The sequence below is a fragment of the Ovis aries genome, chromosome 19 (assembly GCF_016772045.2).
Source record: "Ovis aries strain OAR_USU_Benz2616 breed Rambouillet chromosome 19, ARS-UI_Ramb_v3.0, whole genome shotgun sequence".
In the NCBI taxonomy this organism is placed as follows: Eukaryota; Metazoa; Chordata; class Mammalia; order Artiodactyla; family Bovidae; genus Ovis; species Ovis aries.
The window spans coordinates 2,330,201-2,354,750 of NC_056072.1; the positions used below are offsets into that span (position 1 = coordinate 2,330,201).

General features: G+C 39.8%; 1 long non-coding RNA gene across 2 annotated transcripts; it reads left to right on the forward strand.

The window, feature by feature from the left end:
- The first annotated feature begins 4,218 nt into the window (after window positions 1-4,218).
- On the forward strand, window positions 4,219-23,651 carry LOC121817194 (uncharacterized). 2 transcript variants are annotated; one of them, XR_006056974.1, is made up of 6 exons: window positions 4,219-4,321; window positions 10,808-10,875; window positions 12,695-12,984; window positions 15,964-16,104; window positions 22,933-23,132; window positions 23,478-23,651. It is a non-coding gene; the product is annotated as an uncharacterized LOC121817194 (long non-coding RNA). The 2 variants fall into 2 exon arrangements; XR_009597479.1 differs by lacking the exons at window positions 10,808-10,875; window positions 12,695-12,984 and adding an exon at window positions 14,740-14,929.
- The last annotated feature ends 899 nt before the right edge of the window (window positions 23,652-24,550 follow it).

Sequence of the window (24,550 nt, forward strand, 5' to 3'; positions counted from 1 at the left end):
TGACTCCAACCCCTACTCCATTGCTCTCCCTCCAGTGCCCCGCCTGGCAACCACAAATTTATTTTCTATGTCTGTGAATCTGTTTCTCTTTCATAGATAGGTTCATTTGTGCTGTATTTTAGAGCCCACATACAAGTAATATAATTTGGTATTTGTCTTTGTTTTTCTGACTTAGTTCCCTTAGTTTGATAATCTCTGGTTCCATCCATGTTGCTGCAAATGGCATCGTTTCATTTCTCATGGCTGAGTAGTATTCCACTGTATATATATGTACTGCTTCTTTATCCACTCATCTGTCAATGGACGTTTAGGCTGTTTGCGTGTCTTGGCTCTTGTGAATAGTGCTGCTATGAACATTGGGGTGCATGTATCTTTTTGAATTATAGTTTTATCCGGGTATACGTCCAGGAGTGGGATTGCTGGATCATTCAGCACCTCTATTTCAGCCAAGCAACATTCTCGATACCTAGGCTAGAGTCATTCAGAGAAGAAACAGTGAGGAAAGAAATGTCCCCTGATCTCAAGGGACTCACAGTCAGCTGGTAAAGACAGACATTTGAGGACAGAGTCTTAGCACTGCGGCAGAGTGCTCAGGGAGCCAAGGGAGGGTGCCAGCCTCCCTTGGGGGAGGTTAGGGAATTCCTCCCCTGGGCTAAAAGCTGAGGGAAGTCTTCTCTGCTGGGAAGTATGGTGTTTATGGGGTGGGGAAGCTTCTAGAAGAAAAAAAGCATAAATAGGTCTTGGAAGTGAAAAAGACTGGGGATACCCAGTAACTAGAATTCCCCCCACTCCACCCTCATGTGTCTTACCCTGACCTTGCCCTCACTCTCTATAGTTCTGAAATTTCCTACAACGTTGCCTTTATCTAAGCTTTGCCAAAAAGGCAGCTGTTTTGGAGAAACTCCTTTTTCCCTTCCCTGTCCCTGGGGTGTTCAAGACAGGAACAGGTTGGACGTATAGATTTCAGAACACTTAGTCCTATTTCTCTGATATCTTCTTCATTTTTATGTGCTATCTCTTTCTGAAATCCTTATTAATAGATATTCAACCTCTTAGATTGAGCTCCTTAATAGCTCATTGCCTTCCTATGTTCACCTTCTTATGTTTTGTGTGTATGTGTGTTTGTGTGTAAGTCCTTGCAGTAATGTCCAGCTTTCTGTGACCCCATGGATGTAGCCTGCCAGGCTTCTCTGTCCATGTGATTTTCCAGGCAAGAATAGTGGAGTGGGTTCCTATTTCCTATTCCAGCGGATCTTCCCAACCCAGGGATCGAACCCAAGTCTCTTACATCTCCTGCACTGGCAGGCAGGTTCCTTACCACTAGCGCCACTTGAGAAGCCTCATATACAGTCGGGGGTGAGGGGTTCAGTTTTCCGAGGGATATCCTAGACTTCCTTTTCTTTTCATTGTGTGTTTACTTATATATTGTTATCATCATTTAATTGTTCAAATTCTTTGTTTTTGATTGATCTTCTTTTATAATAGTCAGTTCTGGTTTTGCCAATTTGAGATAGTCTCATATTTCTCTGAAGATATTAATTGGTATCTTTAAAGTTTTCCCTGTTATGTACATTAATTTTCTTTGGGGCATGTTGAATAAGTGAGTGAGTGTGTTTAGAGAGCTTTCTGTGTGTCTAATGATCTTGATGACCATGATTATACGTAAAGCATTAACAATCTTTTAGAAGCGCTTATGGACTTGTGTTCATATAAAATTTTAATGTTGGAGTCCTAACCCAAGACCTCAGAATGTGATGCATCTGGAGATAGAGTCTTCAAAAAGGTAAAATGAGGGCATATGAGGAGCCCCCAGTTGTATGTGCCTAAGTGTCTTGAAGAGGAGATTGGGATACCCAGGCCACAGGAGGATCATGAGAAGGAACAGACAAGACAAGGAGAGGGATCTCAGAAGAAGCCAACCTCCTGACGCCTTGATCTCAGTCATCCAGAATTAAAGGAAAATAACGTTCTCTTGTTCAAGCCATCCACTCTGAGGGATGCGGTTGTGATGACACTCGCAACCTAATACAGATACAAGGCTGTCATCGCTTTGGGGTGATCTGCTAGAGACCTGGTTCTTCCGTCAATGCCGATCCCTCTCCCTCATGAAACTTTCAAAATTTACTCTTAACTTTCAAGTGTATAACAGAGTATTCTTAACCATAGTTATCATGTTGTACATTTTTAGAACTTAGTTTTCTTATAACTGGAAGTTTATGCTTTTGACCCCCTCCTCCCAGCTCACCTATTCCTCATCCTCTACCTCTGGGGTCCACAAATTCGGTCTCTGTTTCTGTGAGATTTTTTTTCACATCAGTGAGATGGATGGATAGCATCACCGACTGAATGGACATGGGTTTGGGTGGACTCCGGGAGTTGGTGATGGACAGGGAGGCCATGGGGTCGCAAAGAGTCGGACACGACTGAGAGACTGAACTGAACTGAACTGAACTGAGATCATAGATCATCTTTCTCTATCTGATTTAATGGTTTCCCTGGTGGTTCAGTGGCAAAGAAGCCACCTGCTAATGCAGGAGATGCAGAAGATGTAGTTTTGATCCCTAGGTGGGAAAGATCCCCTGGAGAAGGAAATGGCAACCCACTCCAGTATTCTTGCCTGGAATATCCCAGGGACAGAGGAGTCCATGGGGTTGTAAAGAGTTGGACATGACTTAGCAACTAAACAGCAACAATCTGACTTAAATTACTTAGTACCATGTCTTCAAGGTTTTTATGCCTGAAAAACGTCTATATCAGATTTGAAAGGTTTTTTTTTATTGCTCTTATACCCAGTGCAAAGTGAAGTGAGGTCTGTGAACTGGGTAAGCTGCCTATCATCCCTTTGCATTTCAGTTTCCTCATTTGCCAAATAATGGGATAAGACCGAGTAACTGGGTCCCCAATCCAAGTGGGTATTAGACTGATCTCAGTTGCTTGCTTATAACCCAGATCCCTGGGTCTCAGGGTCAAAATTTGGACCTCATAAGTCTGACATGGAAAGCCTGAGGCTAAACAACCCTTTTGTGCCCTTAACACCTGGATAGCTTAGTCTCTGAATTTTGGGTCTATTATTTGATTTCTGTTTTAACTAGAAATTCTTTTATGAAGGACAAATATGCTATTTTCATAATTAGATCCATTTATAGTCTTACACCGGAGAAGGCAATGGCACCCCCACTCCAGTACTCTTACCTGGAAAACCCCATGGACAGAGGAGCCTGGTGGGCTGCAGTCCATGGGGTCGCGAAGAGTTGGACACGACTGAGTGACTTCACTTTCACTTTTCAGTTTCCTGCATTGGAGAAGGAAATGGCAACCCACTCCAGTTTCTTGCCTGGAGAATCCCAGGGGCGGGGAAGCCTGGTGGGCTGCCATCTCTGGGGTCGCACAGAGTTGGACACGATTGAAGTGACTTAGCAGCAACAGCAGCAGAGTCTTACACTGAGCTTCAATACTGCATAGAATAGGCTATCCATTATCAACATATGGAAGCACTTAGTTGATAGAGTAGCTGGAAGGGACAGGGTGGGGTGTTAGGAGAGGATGTTATGTGATTTGAAAAAAAGTTTTAAAAATATATTTATACATGGAAAGTAAAATATCTTTTTTCATATAACTTGAAAATTAAAGGCCATAACTTTTGTCTTGTCTGACATGATATGCAGGAAATAGAGTTTGTTCCCTGCACAAGCTCAAGGGAGGAGTTAGAGGTGGAGTGGGGGATGGTGTCATGAGATTTTCAGGTTTATCCAAAAGGGTCATGGGTCTAAAAATGTTTCAAAGCACTGCAGCACTGAGATGGATTGGTTTCTGAAGAAAAGTGAGAAAAGAAAACCATTAAGTTCAACTGTCACTCTTCCAACTAAATATTGAAACCACTTGGGAAAAAAGTTTTGAGTGAGGTTTACAGTCAGAAGCAACACTGGTGTTTTTGAGGTTTGTGCATGAGTCTCCATTTAGCTGTATTTAGCTGTACCACACTCTTCCTAGAGATGTGATTAAGTGCCATATTTTGAAGCTTTCGAACGTGTTAAGCTGCTTGTTACACGGGGCTGACTCATGCAAGGGTTCATTTGGATGAGTGGATTTGTGTGTTGCACTGTGGCTTAGTGGACAGAGGATTTGGGAGGTTGGAATTTCCGTTCTACTTTCTCAGTGACGTGGTGCATGAACACTAAGTATCTGAGAACATTAAGGTCTCTGAGTGCTTCACCTTTCAGTCTTTGCGGACCCTACATTGGACTCGAGGGTGATTGGCTCAGTTGTGTCACCCATGGACTGACAAGGTTCATGTGGCTGATGGACCGACCTGGCTGACAAGGTAAGTGTCCTCCTCCTACTTCCTTTTTCATTTTGAAGATAAATAATAACATGTGACCATGCTTGTAACAATGCTTGCAAGTATTAATAAGTAACAAGCAATAGTTTCTCATTATACTTGAGGAGTAATGGAGTAATAGGGGCAGTAGTCCTCCTTTAAATCACTCCTCCATGTAAGAGGAAGACTGATTTTGGAGACCAGAGCAGAAAGTCTAACATTAAAAGCAGTGAGTGTAGAGACAAGAACACTGATTCGGGGGCTGGTTCTCCCAGCTCTGTGAACTTGATCAGGATGGTTTCAGCTTCTCACACTTCAATTTCTTTGTTTGTAAACTTGAGATCTTAATAACTACCTGATAGAATTGTTTTCAGAACTGAAAGATATATTTTTAAGCACTAAGATCATGCCTGGCATTTTGCCCTGAAGATGATGGAGCCCTCTACAGATTTTTAAGTAAAAGAATGATATGATTAGATTTAGGTGGTAGTCAATGTGAAGAATGAGTAGGGGGTCCCTAAAACTGGAAAATAAGAAAACTTATGCAGGGAGATAGACAAACTGAAAAATTCTACAGAAATTATACAAAATTATACTTATACAAAATAATATTTATTATATTACATCATAATATATTATAATACATAATAGTATTTTATTAATATATATTATAATTATACAAAAATATGCAGCTGAAAAATTATATGATCTTAAATAAAGCAAAAGAGGAAATGAAGAGAATGAGACCTGCTTGAAGTATAAGAGAATAAGTTTCTTGGGAGCAAGGTCCAGGCCTTACTTATCTTTGATGACTTAGCACCCGCCCAATATCTGGTCTATATGGTAGGTGCTGAGAAAGCATTTCTTACTTGTCATAGAATTGATTCAGTCTGGTTGAATGACATCCAAAAGGGAATAATATGAGAAATTTTCTAATTCTAACTAGTATTTTTTCCTCATGTTTCCTGTCACTCTTGACTCTTCCCTTTTGTCTACCTCCAGCTGGGGAGCTGAGCATTTGCCTTCTTTTTGGAAAGGGGATGCCAGAGCAGAAAGTGGACTTTAAGAAATCTGATAAAGTTCATAAGTTTTGGCTTTTCAAGGGCCTCATCTCATTTGGAAGAAAACACGATGAATCAGAGTCAGTATTCACTTCAAAGAGATGAACAAAGATTCCTTATTCTGAATGTTGGGGAGATTCAGAGGGGACATGATGAGACCTGGGAGCCTCCTGCAGCAATGGGATGGGCAGAGGGTAGAGGACACGGAGCTAAGTTTGCAGGTAGGACAGCGGAGAAGACATGGGCGTTTGTCCCTGGGTGCTGCCCGGGGTGGAGGTGGGGAGACGCAGAGCCAGTGCCTACCACCAGCTGATGAGGAGCCTCAGTGCTATGTGGCATAGCCCTGCACAGCAGATGGGTCTAGTACCTGAAAACACAGCAGTTTCCCAAGATCAGAGTTGTACCGTATAGTGGAATTTCCCTCCATACAGGTTTGACTCAGAGGGACACTGGGGTCTTAAAGAGGCCTTACAGATGGGGAGCTCAGGGTAGGGTAGGAGGGTATGGTACTGGTCTGCTAACGACCAGTGACTGGTGTCTCACAGGAAAACCAGGACACCTGCTCTCTCCCAGTCCCCCCTGGTTGTCGTTATTGTTTGGTCGCTTAGTCGTGTCCGACCCTTTTGCGACCCCACGGACTGCAGCCCACCAGGCTCCTCTGTCCGTGGGATTTCCCAGGCAAGGATACTGGAATGAGTTGCCATGCCCTTCTCCAGGGGATCTTCTCGACCCAAGGATCAAACCCTTGTCTCCTATGTCTCCTGCATTGGCAGGCAGATTCTTTACCACTGCAGCACCTGGGGAATCCATCCACCCCGGTCCTCTGACACAGTGAGTTCTGTGAGCCTACAGCCCCCCAGAATTCTGATGCATCCCTGGGGGACGTGGAGGAAGCAGATGTGAGCTGACTCGTTAAGTCTCTGCCCCCCAGAGACTCACACTATAAATTGCACTCAGTTCCAGAAAAACAAAGAAAAGTTCTCGACCACTTCATTTTGCCTGAGATCTAAGTTCCCTGTACAAATACAATTTTTGGACATATTATTATTAGAAGTAGAGTAGGCATAATTTTTATTTGCTGCCTGAATGCATTCTGCGTCACACAGATCCAAACACACCTGAACTAAGGATTCACTCTAGGAACCCAGTTTTCAAGAGTTTTCAAATGGAGCCTGAGGAGGATGAAAAGAGAATCACAATCACACAATGGGAGAAGGCAAACAAGGACCTGGGATCTTAGCTGCAACTTTAGCACTTTCCTAGTATTCAGAGTTAAATGCAGACCAAGGGGGTCTTTCTGTGAACATTTATGTAGCACTTTCTATCTTCCAGGAACTGTCTCAATCACCTTATATAAGTTAACTCTTCGTTCTTGCAGCAAACAATTCAGTAGGTGTTATTGTTGTTTTTGTTGTGTAGTTGCTCAGTTGCGTCTGACTCTTTTCAACCCCAGGGACTGTAGCCCACCATAGGATCTTCCAGTCCCAGGGATCAAACTCGTGTCTCTTGAACTGGCAGGCGGATGGTTTAGCGCTGAGACACCAGGGAGGCAGGCATTATTATTAGCATCTGCATTTACTAGGTACAGAAACGGAGATGGGGAGATGTGGCATCATACCTCCCTGAACTCACACAGCCCGTTAGGGACAAATTCAGGTTTGCTGCAGGGCTCACGGCCTCACTTTGCTTCCAGACGTGTTCTGAATTCATGTAATAATAAAGATCTTTATAGTTAGACTGGCCTCAGAAGTCGCGATTTCACTAGGAGAGGGTAATAAAGGTGTTGTGGATTGTGTGGCGAGATCTGAGATTCTGGTGGGATCGGCACTGGACTGCACGATGCTGAGGTCTCTGATTCTGAACCCCTAGGACGTTTCATTTGTTGGTTATAATTGTTTAAAATTCAGTTTGAAATAGGCTTTTTCTTCCTGTTGTGGCATGCGACACTTCCTCAAGAAAAAAACTGCAGTAAAAACTAACTCAGGGACTTCCCTGATGGTCCAGTGGTTAAGACCGCCTTAACGGGGTTAAGAATGCCTTAAGTGCAGGGGGTGCGGGCTTCGAACTAAGATCCCACATCCCTTGTGGAGAAAAAATCAAACCATAAAACAGAAACAATATTGCAACAAATTCAATAAAGACTTTCAAAGTGGTCCACATAAAGAAAAAAAAAACCTAGCTGAGGTTATATATGTAATCATAATTATCCATCTGAAAAACAGCAGACTTTTTAAAGTGAAAATATTTTATTTATGTAGCTAACAGAGCTAATTGAGGATGACGGGTGGAATTATTTTCAGACTCTTCTATATTTAAAAAGCTTTTTTTAGAGAGGCTATTTCCTGGTTGTTGGTTCTGTTGGCTGAATTTCTTGCTGATTGTTTTCCATGCATTGTCTGGAATTTCAGTTTGGGAGCCTGTCTTCGGCGTGATCACCCCCCCCCCCCATCCCCCTTTCTCCCGTCTATCTGTGCTCACGCCTATCTGACATGTCTGAGATTATCATGGCAGATCCAGCCTCTCATCTCATTATGACGCTGGGAATGTCCCACTGAGTGTCTGCGAGTCTAGCCTTTAGGAATGTCAAGGAGGTACGTTACAGCGCTTCTCGAATGCATTACTCAGTGGATGTGTGTGATGAATTGAGTCTCGACTTCAGCTTGTTTTCTGTGTATACTGACTTTTTCATGGATGTAGACACATAAAAATCAAGAGAAGATTATGTTTTGTTTTAGACTAAATTTTATCAACCGTGGTTTACCATTTTGGAAAATCATGTTAGTGACAGTCTCTCAACTCAGGCTTTTGAGTTGCCAACACCTTGCACCTCACTAACAGCTATTCATGGTGATTGCTACATAGATTTACAAGTATCTACAACTTCTTGACACCTTGTCGTGTGACCGTGACCAAGCATTTACATATTGAGATTATGAATGTCTTTCCTTCTATTTATTCTTTATATTAAATGTAGACATTAATTTTTAAAAATATTTATGTATAGATAGGTTAATTATAAATTTCATGGCATAGAACAGAAGGTATCACAAAAATACTTCTTATAAAATGGAGGTTTGAGGATTTATAGAGACTTCATTTTGCTATGAGTTTCTGTAACCCCCAAAACCTCAAAATGAAACCAAGCCAAAACCTCTACATTTTAAAACCAGAGTTTCCTTGAATCTTGACTCAGGTTTTCTAAAAGAATATATGACAACTTCACAAAAGTTGGTAGGAGGCAGGGTTTCTGCGGAGGGCAGTGTGAAACAAATAGCAGGTTTAGGAGAAACCATTATAAAAATAAAATTTTACTTTCTCAGAATGTTTTCAGAGACTTTCTATTTATATGACATGTTGTAAAGAGCAAATTCAACAAGCAGCAAGTGCTGTGGCAAGGCGGCTGGAATCATCCTACTAGAATATTTATGGATTTCTTCTCTTCTGTGAGCCTCTTACCTACACGATCTTCTCTCGGCAAACTTAGCTTTGAGATAGCTGAGATGAGGAGAAGACAGCCCTCCTTTTTTAAACTCAGTGCTCCGCTGGACCTGAAGTGCGTCTATCCATTGCAAGTTCTGCTTTTCTCTGTTTCCCACTTTGAAATATCTTTTCTCTCTTTATCTCCACTCTTTAAAGTCCCATGTCGTGTATCCGAAAGAAAAAGCAGGCAAAAATGTCTTATGAAGAAAGAGATCCGAAGCTTAATGAGTGAAGAGTCATCTTGCCAAATGATAAAGTATATTATAAAGCTATGCCAGGTAGCATAGCAGGTTCATGGTCCAAAAATGGGTACAAATGAAAGAGGTGTTACAGAAGCTGATGCTAGTTTGTGAAAAATTATTATGATAAAATTTACCTTGTCATGTAAAGGGTGAGTACACCATACAGCAAACTGTGAGAGCAAGTTAGAATCTCGCTATATATTATATATTAAAAGAAACTAAACAGAATTGAAGTTTTCTTAATATAACAAAATATAACAAAATAACAGAAATTACAATTAGTGCCATGATCTCAGAGAGATGGGGGTCGGGGGTGGGGTGGGGGGAGACTCTAGAAGCCAAAATAGAAAGCAAAACCAGTGGAGGAAATCACAAAAGGAATGGATTGATCAAATCAACTAGTTTAAGTTTTGTTTTTAGTGCTAGAAACAGCAAAATTAGTAAAAACTGACTGCTTGCTCTGGGTCTCACACCGCGGTGATGAAAGTGGGCCCTGAATCTTCCCAAGCGCGTGTCCACAGAGGAGCGCGGCTGCCGTTCACAGATGTGCATGGGCGCGGCAGTCCACAGTGTAGGCTTTCACTATTTTGAGATATTTTCTATAGTTTTACTATAATGTTTTAGGTTGCAAAGAGAGGCTATTTGTGTATTCGTTATGTCCGTTCCCTGACCAACCAAGTGACATGCCTTCTCACTGACAGAGGGGACAGGTATTTTGCTTTGACTCCTGAAGAAGGAAGGGGTGCCACGAACAGAGGACGTGTTTAGCGATAAGCAACGCTCCTGACCCTGGAAGGTCTTTCACACGGTCATGCTTCCCTGGGGCTCAGCGGTAGAGTCTGCCGGCAATGTAGTAGTCCTAAGAGACGCCGGTTCGATCCCTGGGTTAGGAAGATCCCCTGGAGGAGGAAATGGCAACCCACTCCAATATTCTTGCCTGGATAGTCCCATGGACAGAGGAGCCTAGCGGGCTACAGTCCATGGGGTGGTAAAGAGTTGGGCACGACTGAAGCGACTTAGCACACATGCCCGCTGCCCTGCATCAGAAAATATCTTCAGATAAAAAAGAGAAATTCCCTACAGTAAAAGTTAGCTAAATCTGATGTCTCGTTTTGCAGTTCACAGCACTGTAATTTATTTTATGAAAATGATGTTGCAGTATTTCAATTTAAGTCTAATAACACTTTAAGCTGACATGAATGACTATATAATAAGGACCTAATATTCATTTTCCATGACCACATAATCACTGAATTATATCACAGCTATTATTTATCGGTTGTTGTGAACATGTTATCATGCAGTTCTGATCGTTGTTAAAGTTTAATGGCTCATTTACATAAATATAATTTTAAAATAATACACATTTGATGGTAAACTAATTAAATGATCACATTATTTCTGCCCAGTATTCGAAGTCTAAGAAAACAACATATCACAGTCAGAAAAATAGAAAATGGGAATCTACTAAACAGTAAAATGGAAGAAAATTACTTGGATTGTTCAATGCCGGGTCAGTCTCAAAAGGATCCAGTGCAGACAGTTAACACTGTCTCAGAGGGGAGATAGTGACCCCACTCTTTATTTTCATGTTAATAAGAATGGATGAATTCCTTTTAAAAAATGAGAGGAAAAAAACCATGAGGAATCCGTTAAACAAAATGTACTTTCTGTTGATTTAGTTATGTGTCTTTGATATTAAACAGCAGAACCCCCTCTTGAAGAGATGATCCATCTCGAGTAACAAATGTTTATCTTGCAGAAGAAAGCACAGGTAAGGAATTTCTGGAAACTTCTTACACAAGAATACTGATAAACAGTGGGAAAAAAATTCTACTTTTTTTTTAAGCTTGAAATCCCTTCTTTCTAAGACAAATTTTTTTTTTTAATTTGTAAACTCTTTAAGGATGAAGAAAAAAAACAACTGAGTGAAGGAAATGGTAGCAGATTTTATCAGTCAATTGTTGTAAAACAGGAATAGAGTGAAATGCACCACAAACATGTTACTGAATGTTTAAAATTGTAAATTATTGAAAAGAAGATATAATTATTGATGTGACAGAAAATAATTACTTTAAAACAGGAAAATGTTAACATGCCACTAATAAATATATACTATAAATATCTATGTGGGTAGCAAAACAATTGGCATTCAGAGAAAAAATTACAAAACTGGGGTTTTTCTTCATTTGGTAGAAATCATAGCAGCAGGGTGCTTGGGGCTGGTACACTGGGATGACCCAGAGGAATGGGATGGGGAGGGAGGTGGGAGGGGGGTTCAGGATGGGGGACACATGTACACCCATGGCGGATTCATGTCAGTGTATGGCAAAACCACTACAATATTGTAAAGTAATTAGCCTCCAATTAAAATAAATAAAGTTATATTTTAAAAAAATCATAGCAGAATTTGACAATGTCATGACTCATACTTATCCATAATATAAATATCGAAGATAAATAACAACACTGTACATGACTGAGAGGATGAAATACAAAACCAAAAATTAAGATTATAGATGATGAAATTAACAAATTATTTAATTTCATGAAGGTGAGTTCTGCTAATTATTATTCAGTTACTTTAGATACAACTAGTGGTGGGCTGATAACTGACTCTCTTAAAACAAGAAATAAAAAAGCCAATTTCAATGGTAACACTGAATGGTAAATTAAACAACCCTAATAAAGCTTATTTCAAGTTTAATAACTGGCTCACAAAATTCCTGCATGTTTAACAATCGACTTCACCAACCAGTGCAATCTGGCTCCTATATATAAAATCTAAGTCACGTACAACAGACGGCATAGTTGCTTGATGTGTGAATTTCAAAATGCAACTCTTGTATCTCTAAATTTTGTCCTATAGTTAACACCAACTCAAGAATGATTCTATATATGTTTAATTATTAAACATATAATATATACTTACAAAGAGGTAATCTGGACATCTAAAATCAAACTACAATAAGAGCATAGATGTTCATGGAAAACATACCAAATTGCAGCTGACGATGTTTGAAAATGATAGAATATCCTGCATTCTGTGTTCTGTGCATTTTTGAACTGGGAGGAAATGAGACAGCAAAAATTCTAACACCGAGCAGCTTTTATCTTGCACAAACTGTACAACTGTTTTGTAGACTCAATAGAAGTTGAAGACTATTGAAAACACATTTGCTAGATATAAGTCCTTGGCCACCATTGAATTTTTAATAGGAAATGAAATTGGTAACATCATGTTAATAAAAAAGTTGAAGCAGGTTAAATCTCTCTTAGACTATTTTGATGGTATTAATAAAGACATTAATATAAGAATTCTAGAATATAAACCAAAGTAAACTTGAAAAAGTATCAACATTTATACTTTATAACATTTATAACATTTGGTTAGTACTAATTTACTATATTGTTAATATGTGAGAGTTAAAAGCAAAATGTTGCAGAAACCAGATTCAAAAGATATAATATTCTCAAAACTTCAAAGAGAGTAGGAGATTTCTTTTAAAAAGAAATGTGATTTTTCTAAAGAATCTATTATTTTGCTAAAAAAATTGCAACTTGCTGACACAGGTCTGAACCTCTCGTTTTAGATAAAAACTAAAAGTAAGAGGACTGATTTTGACTGGGAATCCCACAGTCAACCCATTGGTGATCCAGAACCAAAATTTCCAAGTCACAAATTTTGGTTTTTGTATTAAATGCAATGATGTCATCATTAAGGAAATCATTAAAGAAAGTTTCGTGATGCTAAGCAAATACCATGTCTGTCTGATATTCTAAATAACATGTCATTTGAGGAAGTATGAGGACTATGAAATACTACAACATAAAAAGCTATAATTGCCACCCACTGATGGCTGTAACAGAGGATGTGATGTTGGTGAGTCGTAAATATTTAAGAAACTCGAATTTTTAAGCTGTTTTCTAAAATCTTGATTGATTTCTCCTGAGATATTCAAATTTCACTATTGAGTTGTTTTCCACAAAAATTAATTAAACACGTTTCCATATACAGGCACTTTGGAGAAACTGTAGGTTCGTTTCCAGGCCACCACCGTAAAGCTAATATCGCAGTAGAGCAAGTCACTGATAGTCTTTTGTTTCTCAGTGGGTCTAAAAGCTATGTTTACATGATCTTTGGGCCTACTGTGTGCTATAGTATTGTGGTGGTGGTGGTGGTGGTGGTGGTGGTGGTGATTCAGTAGCTAAGCCATGTCCCACTCTTTGAGACCCCATGTACTGTGTCCCGCCAGACTCCTCTGTCCATGGAATTTCCCAGGCAAGACTACTGGAGTGTTTTTCGTCTCCAAGGGGACCTTCCCAACCCAGGAAGATTTAAAGAATGCTTTATTGCTAATAAAACACTATCATCTGAGCCTTCAGGGTGTCACAATCTTTTTGCTGCGGGTGGTGATTTAGTCACTCTGTCCTATCGGACTCTTGTGACCCCCATGGACTGTAGCCCACCAGGCTCTTCTGTCTATGGGATTTCCCAGGCAAGAATACTTAGGTGGGTTGTCAATTTCATGGAAGTTGAAATATGGCAAGAATTACTAAAACATGACACAGAGACATGAAGCGAGCAAAGTCTGTAGGAAAAATGGCACTCACAGACTTGCTAGTGGAGAAAACAGAGTATCAAATTTTAAATGTACTTAAAACCACTTAAGTTGATCAGCAGTATCTCAAGAAAACTAGAAAGTCCATCCGAGGTGCTTTCTGTGGGAAATGACATACTGAAGCTACTAAGCATGGAAATCATCATAAATGTTTCATTTCTGTAAAACAACTGTTTAAAATAAATTGACTGTGTTATTTGTAATTATTTTGTTTAAAAATTTTGCTTTCTATTATTTTATGTTTGGTGATCTTATTTTTATAATTGACACAGCATATTTGGTAATTTTGTGGTTTGTAGAAATAAATAATAAAAATTTAAGGAATATATTAGTAAAAAAACTTATTTAATGAAAGAGCACTATTTTTTTTCAAAGTGCAAGGGCCTTCTTATTTTTTTATTTAGGTATAGTTGAATTACAGTATTATATTCATTTCAGGTGTATAACACAGTCTTTAGAAATTTAAATACTAAATGAAATGATCACCACAATAAACCTAGTTACTGTCTGTCACCAGGCAAAGTTATTACAATATTATTGACTATATTGTGCTATATATTATATGCTGTATATTATATGCCATGGTTTACTGTATTACTGGAAGTTTGTGCCCCTTAGTTCCATTCAGCTGTTTTGCCCAGTCCCCCAACCCTCTCCCCGCGGGCAGTCACCAGTGTGTTCTTTGTGTCTATGAATTTATTTCTGTCCTGTTTTGGTTTTTTTTACCTTCACATGAAAGCAAACACACACAATATTTGTCTTTTTCTGGCTGACTTATTTCACTCTATATAATACCCTCTATATCCAACCATGTTGTTACAAATGGCAAAATTGCATTTTTTTTTTATGGCTGACTATATTCCATTGTGTATCACGCAATTTTTTAAATCCATTCATTTATTAATATCAGTGGACACTTGGATTGCTTCTGTATCATGAGTATTGTAAATAACACTACAATGAACATCAGTGCTCAAAAATCTGTTTGAAACAGTGTTTTCGTTTTCTTTGGGTAGTGACCCAGAGGTGGCCTTGCTGGGTCGCATGGTCTTCCCTCTTTTAGCTGTTTGAGGAGCCTCTGTGCTGTTCCCATCGTGGCTGCTCCAGTTTAGACTACTGCCAGCACTGCACAAGGGCTCTTTTTCCCCACGTCCTCACCAGCACTTGGTATTCCTCGCCTTTTTGATGGGAGTCTTTCTGACAGCGGTGAGATGATATCTCATTGTGATTTGTTTTGTGTATTTCCCTGATGATTAGTGGTGCTCAGATCTTCTTGTGTGTCTGTTGGCCATGTGTACGTCTCCTTTGGAAAAATGTATGTTCAGGTCCTCTGCCCATTTTTAACTGAATTGTTCGTTTTTTTTGATGTGGAGTTTGTATAGCTTGGATCTTCTCCCATTTAGTGAGTTGTCTTTTTCATTTTATTGATGGTTTTATTCACAGGACCAAAGCTTTATAGTTTACTATAGCTCCATTTGTTTATTTCGGCTTTTGTTGCTCTTCCCTGAGAAGACAGATAAAAAATAAATAATACTAAGACTGATGTCAGAGTTTGCTGTCTATCTTTTCAGTTCTATGGTTTCAGTCTTATACCTAAGTCTTTAATCCATTTTCACTTTATTTTGTATATGATGTAAGGAATGGTCTGGTTTCATTCTCTTGAATGTAGCTATCCAGTCTTGCCAACACCATTTATTGAAGAGGCTTTTTTTCCCTATTGTTTATTCTAAGAATGCTGTTTGTAATTTGCCTATTTTCTGGGACAGCAGTGTCACGATTGTGCATATTTATTTCTTTATACGTGGTTATGTATAAATATATATAAAAGTCACACAAAAATATGCATTTTAAGTGATATAAAGATGAAAGTGGAAATTATTGCATTTTTAACATATTTATTTTATATTAGCAATAGTAGTGGTAATGCATTTTACTTATGCTCTAAAACGGTTATAAATAATAGTTTGTAAACAGCAGCATTATTTAAAATGCTTTACCACAATATTGCCTTTGCTATTTTGAGAGTGTATCCAAAGAACTGTTTCTTAAGTTTATTTTAATACCAACTTTTAATGCTGTCACAGCTGAAATTTTTCTCCTCAGAAAGATTTTTCAGTAAAAAATTTCAGTATAAATATGTATCATTAAGTTTAGGGGAAAAAAGAAGTACCGGGTGAGCATCATGTGAATTTCAATGTGTAAAAAAAAAATGATGGATGTTTGTTTCTACCTTTATGCAGATCGCCTTGCCAATCACTGAGACCTCCTGCTGCTATCAGCTACTGCAATGAAATGTGCACACGGGGTGTCAATCCATGTGTCCACGTCAGATAGCCTTCTCATTCTCTTTACCTCTGGTGACTAATCTCTTGGCATATCTGGTGAGTTTTGAAGGGAGATCCTAAGAAGTGGGGTGTCAGTTCTGCTGTTCTTTTGCTGTCACCTCTTTTTGCGTTGATGATAGTGTATTCACTCCACATTTATTTGCAGGAAAGTTTCTAGACACATGTCCATATCTGAAGGGTAGTTTAAATAAAGCTGGGTACGATCATCTATAAATTCACATTTTAGGCACATGTAAATAAATGGTAACACACTGAAATCCTCTGCAAAGGAAGGAAGATAGAAGAGCATCACTGCTGCCTTCTCCCAGGGTACCTCTTATCACTAATATGTGATCCGAGTACAGTCCCAGGGCTCATGTCTCTATTAAGTATTAGTAAAGTTTCATTTCTATATTGTTTAGAGGAAATAATCAATGAATAGAGATACTTCAGTTTTTTTCTGTTCTGTCCTAGTGAGCCATACACACCACCACCAGGCATGTGCCTTGTCTCATTCCAAACCCAACAATTGGAAATGTTCTCAAATTAGGAAAAGTGTTAAGATGTTGAGTTCCCAAAGATGATGACTGCTCACTATGATTACGTATATTGTGTATTATCACTGAATATGTTACAAGAAAACTCAACAGACTTTGCTCTTAAAAATTAAAAATTTTATAATGCTTTTTACTTATAAATATTTAATGCTATAGGATAGATTGAGAGTTTTGCAATAAACATAGAAAATGAGTTAATGTCATGTTTTCTTGCAATCAACAATTCTAATATATAAAGATTTCATAAATGAAATTTAAAAACTGTCAAAGATATTTTAAAGGCATGAACAGATGATTCACAGAACTACAAAATGACTGGGAAACATGAGAAAAACCCCACGAGTAATCAATGAAATGAACAATAAAGCATAAGATTATCACCATCCATCCATCAAATTATCTATTGCAAATGGTCTGTAAAGATAGCCACCTAGAATTCCTCCATTGCTGTAACAGGCATGTCAACCTCTTATCAAGAGGTGGTGTGCATTTCTTTTTCTTTAGAATTGGGATAGTCTGACTTGTGTTGAACAATAGAATGGTATAGGAGTGATGCTGTGCATCTAATGTGTAAAGATCTGTGTTGCTGGTGTGCATATAAATTGATAAACCTGGATCATATGGTAGTTCTGTGTTTAACTTTTTGAAGTACCTGCTGGCTCAGTCAGTGAAGAAACCGCCTGCAATGCAGAAGACCCATGTTCGATCCCTGGGTTGGGAAGATCCCCCAGAGAAGAGAATGGCAGCCCACTCCAATGTTCTTGCCTGGAGAATTCCATGGACAGAGGAGCCTGGTGGGCAAACAGTCAGACACAACTGAGCGACTAACACTTTCAGTTTATACTCTGGTTTATAGTGGTTGCACCATTTTACAATGCTACCAACAGTACCCAGGGTTAAAAGTTTTCTGCATTCTTGTCAACACTTTTTGTTTTCTGGTTTTCTTTTTGTTTCTAATAGTAGTCACCCTCATGGGCTTAAGGTAGCATCTCCTTGTGGTTATGATTTGTACTTCTCTTATAATTAATGGTGTGGAACATGTTTTTTCCTGTGTTTCTTGGCCATTTTAATATAATCTTTAGAGAAATGTCTACCCCAGTCCTTTATCCAAAAGAACTGAAAAAAGGTTCTGAAGAGATATTTGTACACTCATCATTCATAGTAGTGTTATTCACAATAGCCAACAGCTGGAAGTAGTCTAAATGTCAATTGATGGATGAGTGGATAAACTAAGTGTATCATATGCATAAAATGAAGAAGGCAAGCTGATCACCTGCTATGACATGAACGAAGTCTGGGGACATTCTAAGCCAGTTATGAAAAGACAAATACTGTATGATTCCACTTACATGCGTTATCTAAAATAGAAATTCATAGAAGCAGTAGAATGGTAGTTACCAGTGGTTGCGGGGAGAAGGAAATGGAGAGCTGTCGTTTAATGGGCATAGTATCAGTTTTGAAAGATGAAAAAATTCTGACAATTTCTTGCACAACAATATGAATATATTTAACACAGCTAGTTCAGTTCAGTTGCTCAGTCATGTCCGACTCTTTGCAACCTCATGGACTTCAGCACCCCAGGCTTCCCTGTCCATCACCAACTCCCATGGCTTACTCAAACTCATGTCCATTAGTCAGTGAGGCCATCCAACCACCTCATCCTCTGTCGTCCCCTTCTCCTCTGCCTTCAATCTTTCCCAGCATCAGGATCTTTTCAAATGAGTCAGTTCTTCGCATCAGGTGGCCAAAGGATTGGAGTTTCAGCTTCAGCATCAGTCCTTCCAGTGAATATTCAAGATTGATTTCCTTTAGGATGGACTGGTTGGATCTTCTTGCAGTCCAAGGGACTCTCAAGAGTCTTCTCCAACACCCCAGTTCAAAAGCATCAATTGTTCAACGCTCAGCTTTATAGTCCAACTGTCACATCCATACATGAATACTGGAAAAACCAAAGCTTTGACTAGACGGACCTTTGTGGGCAAAGTAATGTCTCTGCTTTGTAATATGCTGTCTAGGTTGGTCATAACCTTTCTTCCAAGGAGTAAGCATCTTTTAATTTCATGGCTGCAATCACCATCTGCCGTGATTTTGGAGCCCCCCAATATAAAATCTGTCACTGTTTCCATTGTTTCCCATCTATTTGCCATGAAGTCAGCCATGCCATGGACAAGGCAATGGCACCCCACTCCAGTACTCTTGCCTGGAAAATCCCGTGGACTGAGGGGCCTGGCAGGCTGCAGTCCCTGGGGTCGCTGCGAGTCAGACACAACCGAGCGACTTCACTTTCACTTTTCATTTTCCACTTTCATGCATTGGAGAAGGAAATGGCAACCCACTCCAGTGTTCTTGCCTGGAGAATCCCAGGGACGGGGGAGCCTGGTGGCCTGCCTTCTATGGGGTCGCACAGAGTCGGACAAGACTGAAGCGACTTAGCGGCAGCAGCAGCAGCAGCAAGCCATGCCATGTGGGACTACCCAAGACGGGTGGGTCATGGTGGAGAGGTCTGACAGAATGTGGTCCACTGGAGAAGGGAATGGCAAACCACCTCAGTATTCTTGTTTTGAGAACCCCATGAACAGTATGAAAAGGCAAAATGATAGGGTACTGAAAGAGGAACTCCCCAGGTCGATAGCTGCCCAATATGCTACTGGAGATCAGTGGAGAAACAGCTCCAGAAAGAATGAAGGGATGCAGCCAAAGCAAAAACAATACCCAGTTGTGGATGTGACTGGTGATAGAAGCAAGGTCCAATGCTGTAAAGAAAATATTGCATAGGAATTTTAGGTCCATGAATCAAGGCAAAATAGAAGTGGTCAAACAGGAGATGGCAAGAATGAACATCGACATTCTAGGAATCAGCGAACTAAAATGGACTGGAATGGGTGAATTTAACTCAGATGACCATTATATCTACTATTGCGGGCAGGAATCCCTCAGAAGAAATGGAGTAGCCATCATGGTCAACAAAAGAGTCTGAAATGCAGTACTTGGATGCAGTCTCAAAAACAACAGAATGATCTCTGTTCGTCTCCAAGGCAAACCATTCAATATCACAGTAATCAAAGTATATGCCCCGAACAGTAACGCTGAAGAAGCAGAAGTTGAATGGTTCTATGAAGACCTACAAGACCTTTTAGAACTAACACCCAAAAAAGATGTCTTTTTCATTACAGGGGACTGGAATGCAAAAGTAGGAAGTCAAGAAACACCTGGGGTAACAGGCAAATTTGGCCTTGGAATATGGAATGAAGCAACGCAAAGGCTAATAGAGTTTTGCCAAGACAATGCACTGGTAATAGCAAACACCCTCTTCCAACAACACAAGAGAAGACTCTACACATGACATCACCAAATGGTCAACATCAAAATCAGATTGATTATATTCTTTGCAGCCAAAGATGGAGAAGCTCTATACAGTCAACAAAAATAAGACCAGGAGCTGACTGTGGCTCAGATCATGAACTCCTTATTGCCAAATTCAGACTTAAATTGAAGAAACTGGGGAAAACTACTGGACCAGGTATGACCTAAATCAAATCCCCTATGATTATACAGTGGAAGTGATAAATAGATTTGGGCCTAGATCTAATAGATAGAGTGCATGATGAACTACGGTTGGAGGTTCATGACATTGTACAGGTGACAGGGATCAAGACCATTCCCATGGAAAAGAAATGCAAAAAAGCAAAATGGCTGTCTGGGGAGGCCTTACAAATAGCTGTGAAAAGAAGAGAGGCAAAAAGGAAAGATATAAGCATCTGAATGCAGAGTTCCAAAGAAGAGCAAGAAGAGATAAGAAAGCCTTCCTCAGTGATCAATGCAAAGAAATAGAGGAAAACAACAGAATGGGAAAGACTAGAGATCTCTTCAAGAAAATTAGAGATACCAAGGAAACATTTCATGCAAAGATGGGCTCAATAAAGGACAGAAATGGTCTGGACCTAACAGAAGCAGAAGATATTAAGAAGAGGTGGCAAGAATACACAGAAGAACTGTACAAAAAACATCTTCATGACCAAGATAATCATGATGGTGTGATGACTCACCTAGAGCCAGACATCCTGGGATGTGAAGTCAAGTGGGCCTTAGAAAGCATCACTACGAACAAAGCTAGTGGAGGTGATGGAATTCCAGTTGAGCTGTTTCAAATCCTGAAAGATGATGCTGTGAAAGTGCTGCACTCAATATGCCAGCAAATTTGGAAAACTCAGCAGTGGCCACAGGACTGGGAAAGGTCAGTTTTCATTCCAATCCCAAAGAAAGGCAATGCCAAACAATGCTCAAACTACCACACAATTGCACTCATCTCACACGCTAGCAAAGTAATGCTCAAAATTCTCCAAGCCAGGCTTCAGCAATACATGAACCGTGAACTTCCAGATGTTCAAGCTGGTTTTAGAAAAATCAGAGGAACCAGAGATCAAATTGCTAACATCCGTTGAGTTATGGAAAAAGGAAGAGAGTTCCAGAAAAACATCTATTTCTGCCTTATTGACTATGCCAAAGCCTTTGACTGTGTGGATCACAATAAACTGTGGAAAATTCTGAAAGAGATGGGAATACCAGACCACCTGACCTGCTCTTGAGAAACCTGTATGCAGGTCAGGAAGCAACAGTTAGAACTGGACATGGAACAACAGACTGGTTCCAAATAGGGAAAGGAGTATGTCAAGGCTGTATATTGTCACCCTGCTTATTTAACTTACATGCAGAGTACATCATGAGAAAAGCTGGACTGGAAGAAGCACAAGCTGGAATCAAGATTGCCAGGAAAAATATTAATCACCTCAGATATGCAGATGACACCACCCTTATGGCAGAAAGTGAAGAGGAACTAAAAAGCCTCTTGATGAAAGTGAAAGAGGAGAGCAAAAAAGTTGGCTTAAAGCTCAACATTCAGAAACGAAGATCATGGCATCTGGTCCCATCACTTCATGGCAAATAGTTAGGGAAACAGTGGAAACAGTTTAGACTTTATTTTGGGGGGCTCCAAAATTACTGCAGATGGTGATTGCAGCCATGAAATTAAAAGATGCTTACTCCTTGGAAGAAAAGTTATGACCAACCTAGATAGCATATTCAAAAGCAGAGACATTACTTTGCCGACTAAGGTCCATCTAATCAAAGCTATGGTTTTTCCAGTGGTCAAGTATGGATGTGAGAGTTGTACTGTGAAGAGAGCTGAGCACTGAAGAATTGATGCTTTTGAACTATGGTGTTGGAGAAGACTCTTGAGAGTCCCTTGGACTGCAAGGAGATTCAACCAGTCCAATCTAAAGGAGATCAGCCATGGGTGTTCTTTGGAAGGAATGATGCTAAGGCTGAAACTCCTGTACTTTGGCCACCTCATGCGAAGAGTTGACTCATTGGAAAAGACCCTGATGCTGGGAGGGATTGGGGGCAGGAGGAGAAGGGGACGACAGAGGATAAGATGGCTGGATGGCATCACTGACTCGATGGACATGAGTTTGAGTGAACTCCGGAGCTGGTGATGGACAGGGAGGCCTGGCGTGCTGTAATTCATGGGGTCGCAAAGAGTTGGACACGACTGAGTGACCGAACTGAACTGAAGTCCAGTTTATGCAACAAATTGGTTACATGCGTTGTAGAATATATATGGTATAAATATATATATGTGTAGAGAATATCAGTTCAGTTCAATCCATATATAATTATATCATCTGTATAACAAATAGGTATACATACATATGTGTATATATGTATATTATATATTTGGATCACACTATGTCAAGAGTTTTATATCATGATTTATTCACTAAACATTTTACTATAAGGTTATTTTCATGTCACTGAAATAATATCATATATGTATATCAACAATTCATGTGAGCAACCCCTAATTTTGTTGTTGGAAATTTCAATAATGAATTACCAATTTACTTCTGGAAATAGCACCATAATGAACATCCTTATGGATCTTGTCCTATAGTATGATTTCCTGGACTTAGGTTATGAATTTGGAGTTCCCTGTCTGTCCAGTGGTTGAGATTCCATGCTTCCGCTGCAGGGAGCCTGGGCTCAACCCAAGTTCCACATACAGTACAGTGTGGGGAAAAAAAGATTATTAATATTTTTAGTACTATTGATATTTTTGTCCAATTGCTTTTGAGAAAGCTTTATCATTTTTTAAAATTACTGTAACTGTCATAACATAAATCTTAACATCTGAAGGCAAGGAGGAAAGGAGAGGTCAGAAAAGATGGGTGCCATCCGGTCTTGGGCTGTGACGCCAGTGACCCAGGGATCCTCAGAGCCTGTGCTGTGCCCCTCCCCACAGCGTCATCGTCTGACCCTTCTCTCTTCACAGCTCCCCTTCTGCTCTCTCTACTCATCAGGATGGTTCTGTGCCTCACGAGTCTGTCCTCAACCCTCACCCCAGGCTGTCTGTCATGATTTTCAATGTCTTCTTGGAAATGATCCCTTTGGAGATGATTATAGTCATGGTCCACGTGGCCAGCAAAACAGAGAAGCAGGGATCTCGGTCCCAAGTGAACCCTTGAAGTGCAGGTACTTTTCTTTTTTTTAAGAATATTATGATTTATTTGTCTATCTCAATAGTTAAGAAAAGGCTCAGGTCAGTAAACTCTCAGCATTTTGAATTCCTAAATTGTCAAAATATCAGGTCATTTAAGAGAAAAAACAGAGACATTTGATGGAGGGAAAGCATAACATCTACAAAATGAATCGAATATTTCATTCTGTGTTCAGTTGCTATGGTGTCATGTAGATATAATTTATAAACATACTTGCTTCACATTTACATATTTAGAAATCAAATTACATTCATAAGTAGTTCAGCATTTGAATTTCTTAACAAAAAATACCCAATTTTATGTCTGAAATTTTTTCCAGCTTTATTGAGATGTGTGAAGTGACTCAGTCGTGTCCGACTCTGCGACCCCATGGACTGAAGCCTGCCAGGCTTCTCCATCCTTGAGATTTTCCAGGCAAGAATACTGGAGTGGGTTGCCATTTCTTTCTCCATTATTGAGATATAATTGTCAAATAAAAATCATATATATTTAAGGTGTGTGTGCATGCATGCTCAATCTCCCAATTGTGTCTGGCATTTTGTGACCTCATGGAGTATAGCCTGCCAGGCTGCTCTGTCAGTGAGATTTCCCAGGCAAAAATACTGGAGTGGGTTGCCATGTCCTTCTCCAGGGGATCTTCCTGTCTCAGGGATTGAACCCTTGTCCCCCTGCAGCTCGTGCATTGGTGGGTGGATTCTTTCCCATTGTGCTACCCAAGAAGCTCCATATTTAAGGTGTACATGTGATACTTTAATATACATATACACTGTGGAAAAATGACCACAATCAAGTTAATCAACATATCTATAATCTTGCATAGTTACCCCTTTTGTTGTGTGTTTGGTGAGAACACTTAAGACATACTTTCTTTTTACTTTTAATTTCTTTTTTTATACAAAGGCTTTCAATTTTTTTTTTTTTAACAAACATACATGGGATTCAATAAAGGTCACTAGCTGAATGAGCTTAACACACAGGTTCTCTGTGGCTTTGACACACTTAACTTCTAAACGATCAGCTAGCTAGTTAGGATTGGACACTTGGTAATTATTTTTGTTGTTCAGTCACTCAGTTGTGTCCAGCTCTTTGCCACCTCATGGACTGTAGCTACAAGGCTCCTCTGTCCATGGGATTTCCTAGGCAAGATTACGGGAGTGGGTTGCCATTTTCTTCTCCAAGACATACTTTCTTAAACTTCAAGTATAGAGTACAGTTTCTGTTGTTGTTTCGACGTGCAGGTACTTCTTAACTCAGGCTCCCCCACCCCACCTGCTGGCACTGCTTACTTCCCTCAGCTCCTCCTCTTTCATTTTTCCAGGAGAGCATCAAATACTACTACTGTGTCCAGCAAGCTCAAGAGGCCCAAGGTATCCAAGCATTTTTCTTGAGTCT